Genomic DNA, 6,000 nt, shown 5'->3' on the forward strand with positions numbered 1-6,000 from the left:
TAAGAAAAGCCTTCAAGAGACAGCCTGGAATTTAAGCAAACAAATAGGATCTTCAAATCAAAACACACTGAAGTAGTAAGAAGAGTGGGAAAGTCAGCACTGAGGACCAGTACAAAGAGGGAAAACAGCAATTCCAGAGGAGAAGGTGAACAGCTGGAGAAGAGGCAACAGTTAAACAAAAATACAAGAAAATTTCCTGCAGATGGGGATCAGTAACCGTCTTGTAAATTTTCACCAAATTCCACACCCAAGCATGTCTTGGTATATTTCTGAATTCCAAAAGTCAAGCAGTAAGTCTTTTTGGTTCACAGGTTAAAAAGAACAAGGAAAGAGAATCCGATTGGCACTTAACTCTGCTGTACTGGAAGCAACGTGAGTAACATTTATGGACTGGTGGGAAAAAAAGTCTACAACCTAATGTTCCTGTGCTGGCCAAGATATCTTTCATCTGTCAGTGAGAAATGAAGATATTTGGGTTATGCAAAAATTCAGAGACTATATTATTCCCATAACCTATCTGGGGAAAACACTAGAGTAAGGGTCTAATTAAACAGACAAATTGGAACAGGGAACTCAAGGTCAGAGAAGGAGAACAGGATGGAAAATAGTAGTGAGCTATGATGCCATGTTAATATGAATACATCACAATACCTAGGGCCACATGGCAGGCCTGCTGAGAATGGGCAACACAAGTTCTGGGTAAGGATTCTTGGACTAGGTCAGGAATGCCCCAGGGAAATTGTAATAATAATAATCTAGAATGAAAAATTCTTCCGTATCTCAGCAAAACCTAGACATGGAAGAGGCGTGGAGCAAGAGAGCACAGCATCAATTGTGACTCCTCTGGAAAGGGAGCGGAGAGCAAGGGAGCAAAAGCACTCGGAAGGAGGATCAGCAAACATGAGAGCCGAGTGAGCTGAACAGAAGACAAAAAGCCAAGTAGGCACTGTGAGCAAACCCAAAGGCTGGTTCTTCAGAAATTCAACAGAACTGATAAAACTCTCTCAAGTCTGATTAAAGAAAAGGGAACAAGAAATAGACAAGACTGGGAATGAAAAAAGACCTATTACTGCAGATATAGAAGAGATTAAAATAATTATAATAATTTATTATCTGCTAACTCTATGGCAGTAAATTTCAAGATCTAAAGGAAATTACTGAAACTAATCCAAGAAGTGAAAACCTAAATAACTATTTCTAGTGGTAGAGAAGAGAAAGATTATTAAAAAAGGTTTCAGGACAGATGGCTCCACAGCTCAGTTTTCTAATCTTCAAAGAACAGATAATATCAATGTTAATCAATTTATTCTAGGCCACGGGAAAAAAATGGAAAGTTTCTCAATTTATTTTATAAAGCAAGCATACTTGCAGTACTACAATCTGATAAAGGTAGAACAAAGAAGAAACTGTAGACCAATCTTATTTAGAGCTATAGATGCAAAACTTCTAAAGAAAATATTAACAAATAGGATCTAACAGTGTGACCAATGAATAAAACACTGTAACTAAGCAAAGCTTATTCTAGGATGACAAAGCACAACATTAAGAAATCTATCAACATAAATACTGTCATCAGTAAACTCAAGATGAAAAACCATATTATCCTATCAATAGTTCCTGAAAAGGCATTTGATGACATGCAGCAGCCATCCCTAGTAAAGCTTTAAGGAAAATAAGAATACAATGACAGTTGTTGGATATAATAAACTCTCATTATCAAAGACCAGTTGCCAATATCATTCTAATTAGCAAAACATCAAAAGTATTTCAATTAAAATCAAGAACCAGAAGAATGCCCAGTATTGCTATTTTAATTCAACACTTTTTTTTAGAGATTTAGAGATTCAAACAAATATTACAAGGTAAGAAAATTAAGCAATTAGTATAAACATTTGAAAGAAGAAATAAAATGTTGAGATACTTCTTTTTACTCACGGTTCTATCTCTTCCAGATTCATGCCTGCTATTAACATACTGTTCAACATTGCCCTGGAGGTTTTAGGAAATACAATAAGAACATAGAATTAAGTAACTGGCAGAAATATTTGACAATATTTTCTTCCACTAATGATTTCATCACTTTCTTAGAAAACACCAGAAATTCTAATTTGAAAAAACAACACTCAAGTTAATGAAGAATTTGGTGAGGGGGCAAGATTTATGAAAAAGCATATAAAAATTAATCATTTGTCTGTATTATTTCATGTTCATCTAAAAATAAAAACAAGAAACATATTCAATTAATGTTAGTGAAAAAATTTATAAAATACTGAGGGATAAATAAAAAAGAAAGGTATAGGACTGTAAAAACAACCTTATATATATATACCTTATATATAGTATATGTCTCTATGTTAGCATGGAGAAAGTGAAGAGGCTATTAGCATCTCGTTATTTGGGGCAGGGTTTTGCTGGGAGAGAGCCAGCAGGATGCGTATTTGAGAGAATGAAGTGAGAAGCTGCTGGGAGTGAGTGGTTTAGCTTCCTGGTGGGGTAGGTCTAGGGTTCTGGGCATACTCAAAGTCTACAGTCCAAGGCTACTGGGGAGCTTCCCTGGGGGAACACAAAGGCCAGGCTGTCCTTAGAGGAAGTGGGCACAGGACATACCACAGAGGGTTCTTCATCTGACCTGGTGAAAGCACGTCCCACGAATTTGATCAGGAGCCTTGCAGGGAGCACCTAGTCTGGGAAGTGCAGGAACTGATTGATGTCTGTTTAGGGTGAAGAGCTTCTGTAGGTCTCCTGCCCGGAGGGCAATACAGTGACCATGGGATCACTGTCTGTGGGTACAGAATCCAAATAACCCTTAGTGTCCAAATGACCCAGTTTTGGTAGGTCAAAGTCTTAACAAAGTCCACAAGTCAGGTTATTAAGAATATAGTCTAATTTTTGCTTACATCTCTTGCAGACCATTAAGGGATAACTGACATCAAAGCATCTTTAACCACCTTTTCTCAGGCTATTACTTGGAAGTGGTGAAAATGTTTTGGAACTAGATGGAGGTGGTAGTTGCCCAATACCGTGAACGTAACTAAATGTCACTGACTTGTCCATTTTAAAATGGTGAGTTTATGTTATGTCATTTAGGAAAAAAACACCCTTTCTCTCCCAGCCTGAAACTGCTTTTGTATCTCACTCTCAACCTCACCAAAAATGTTCCCCAGTGCCCAGCGCACAGTCCCTTGGGTTTAGTTTCTTCTCTCTTCCTTCTTATGTTGCTCATCCTGGTGCCTCTGTACCCATTCTCACCATCCTGCTTCCCAAAAGAGACAGGAGATAGGCTGGCAAACGGAATTCTCCATGTGGGTGAGGAAAGAGGGAAGTTGAGGAGGAAAAACACATTTTCCCTGAACAGGTGGTGGGAATGGGCAAGGCGGGGGCGCTGCTGTTGCTCATCAGTGAGCTTGTCCTTTACACATCTGTGAGCCTCAGGTTATTTGGGGACCAGCCGCCTTCTGTAGCCTGTCTTCCCTGACACCCTGAGTCACTGCCCCCCACCCTCACCTCCAGTCACGACAGCTGTTCTCAGGCCCCCGAAGTCAAGGTCCTGTGGCTGGGACCCCCAATGTAAGAGTTTCTTTTGACTGGGGACAGGGTACCTCCAGTCCTCTCTGCGGGGAGGAAGGGCGCGACTGGAGAGCTTCCTGCTTGGCAGCACACAGTCCTGCAGAACAGGTGGTTTTGTTTATTTTTCTCCATTTGATTTACAAAATTGTACCCTTTACTAAAACAGCCCTGAGCCCAAGCACAACAAGTACAGCCCAGTGATATGGCATTCAATTAAACTGCAAAAATATAAGCAGTAGATGTGACAGAGCAGCAGAAATTGCCACAAAACAGACGTTCAAACATCCACCACCATTTGGCGGCCCAGAGCCAAGAGACCAAGGAGCCATAGGGCTCGCCGCTCAGCCCCTCACCCTGCTCACCTAGGGCAGGGCAGGAAGGGGGGATCAGCCCAGTCTCCAGGCGCTAGGCCCCCATGGCTCCAAAAAGTACAACTCCAGTCCTGCCTCTCCTCTGCACTTCAATGGGGGTGGTTTTTCTGGGCTACTTCCATAGGTTAACTGTATTTTAGGGAATTGATCCACTACTGTCACATTACCAGTATCAAAAGATACATCTGTTAAGTCATTATGACACGGCAGAAAGAACTTTCTACTACTTTTTTTTTTTTAAGTCAAATTAACTTGGGTTCAAATCCTGACTCTGTCACTTACCAGCTGTGTTGAAATTGCACAAATCACATAAGTTCTCTAGGGTTCATTTGCTCATCTGGGGCAAAGTTGTTGGTCAGAATGATACAATTTACTGAGGCTCTCAATTCACTGGGGGCATAAACATGAAAAAATTATATTTTTCCTAAAATTACTCCCAAACTGTACTTATGTCAAAACCCCCATTTCTCACTGGGTAGCAGCTCCTTTGAATAACAGAGCAGCCTGATTCCATACTGTTTCAGTCAGCTTTTATTATTAAGCCATTGTTTTGGCACCTTCAGATTCTGCTTTGTTCATTTTAAAATTTCAGTCATCTATTCATTTCAAATATGTTTCCTTTCCTGGTAGAATCGCCAGATAAAATACAGAATGCTCAGTGAAATTAGAATTTTAGGCAAATAACTTTTTTTATGCCTCATATAATACTTTCATTTTTATTTGCTAAATCTGGCAACCCTACTCTTTCTGCTGAGCACAGGCTACTACCTTGGCTTTAGAGAAGTGGTTGCCAACCCTGGGCACTAATGCTTGTTAAAAATACCAGTGCCTTGGGTTCCACTCCAGAGCAGTGAAATCAGAATATCTGGGCATATAGGAATTTTTTTTTAATTAATGTTTCCCCAGTGGTTCTAATATGCAGCTAGAGTTGAGACTACTTGCTGGGTTTCAGAGGATGATCTGGCTTTCTTATTCTACCAACACCTCCCCACTCCCCCACACACATTGCTTTGGTGTTAGTGGAAGAGAAAGGGGAGGCAGTTCTCATTTTACTAGACTGCCTGTTGAAAGCTTGTAATCTTCTCTGTTGGTCACCACAGCTCCTCCATTTGACACAGACAAACCATTTGTTCCTAGTGGATGGCAGGCATCCAAATATGGGCACTCCCGTGAAGCCCATTTGTTGGTTCTTTGGAGAACCCTGTCAGGGTTTCCTTCTGCCTGGTCCTCAGGATGGAGATCAGGCTGTAGATTGCCCTCCCCAAGTCAGCCCTCTGCTGGAAGTAACCCCCCAATACTGTCTTGCTGCGGAGGGTCCACTCCCCAAACTAGGCAGCCTTCCAAGGGAATGATACTGACAAAATAGCTTAAACCACACCACCTTCTGCAGGGCCCAGCTGACCCACAAGGCTGGTTTCCCCAAACCTGCAGGGACTCAGCTGGCCACAAATGTTTGGGTTCTCTGAACTTTTAAAAGTGGGGTACTTAGCACCTGTTGTTCTTAGAACTCCTTCTGTACCCTTCACCTGTTACACTTACAATAACTAATGTTTGTTGATATTTTGTACATGCTCAGCTCTTTCAAACATTATCTACTTTAATCCTCAAAACAGATCAGGGAGATGGGAATCACTTCCCCAATTCTCAGATAAGTAAATTTTGGGTAAGAAAATTTAAGTAATTTGCTGAAGGTCATATTGCTAATAAGACTGAGAGCCCAAATTTGACTCCAAAGGCCTTGCTTTTGCCACTATAATTTATAATACTTACTCCTACTGTGATATAATTTATGAATGAAACTTATCTTGGTGTATAGTACACACAGCAGGCATTCAACAAATATTAGTTCTTTTTGTAGATAACCCTCAAACTGGAAGCCTATCATCAAGTATAATTTTAGAATGTTCAATCCAAGTTACTTGCAAACAATCATCTTTGTCTAATCATCATCCCTATGTAATAATCTGTTAACTAATTCATTCTTTTAAACCATATAGTATGTACCAGGCTCTGTGCTAATACTAAGATAAAGGATTAAAAAATGTAGTATTGATTTCCTGTG

At 40.3% G+C, this 6,000-nt stretch overlaps 1 long non-coding RNA gene across 1 annotated transcript in view; it reads right to left on the reverse strand.

Annotated features, from left to right (window-relative positions):
* LOC140847964 (uncharacterized) overlaps nt 1-2,002 on the reverse strand; it is a 37,494-nt gene extending 35,492 nt beyond the window's left edge. Inside the window, exon 1 of the long non-coding RNA XR_012128325.1 lies at nt 1,936-2,002. This is a non-coding gene — a long non-coding RNA (uncharacterized lncRNA). The remainder of the gene's footprint in view (nt 1-1,935) is intronic.
* Between the last annotated feature and the right edge of the window lie 3,998 nt (nt 2,003-6,000).

This window comes from Manis javanica, chromosome 2 (assembly GCF_040802235.1).
Source record: "Manis javanica isolate MJ-LG chromosome 2, MJ_LKY, whole genome shotgun sequence".
In the NCBI taxonomy this organism is placed as follows: domain Eukaryota; kingdom Metazoa; phylum Chordata; class Mammalia; order Pholidota; family Manidae; genus Manis; species Manis javanica.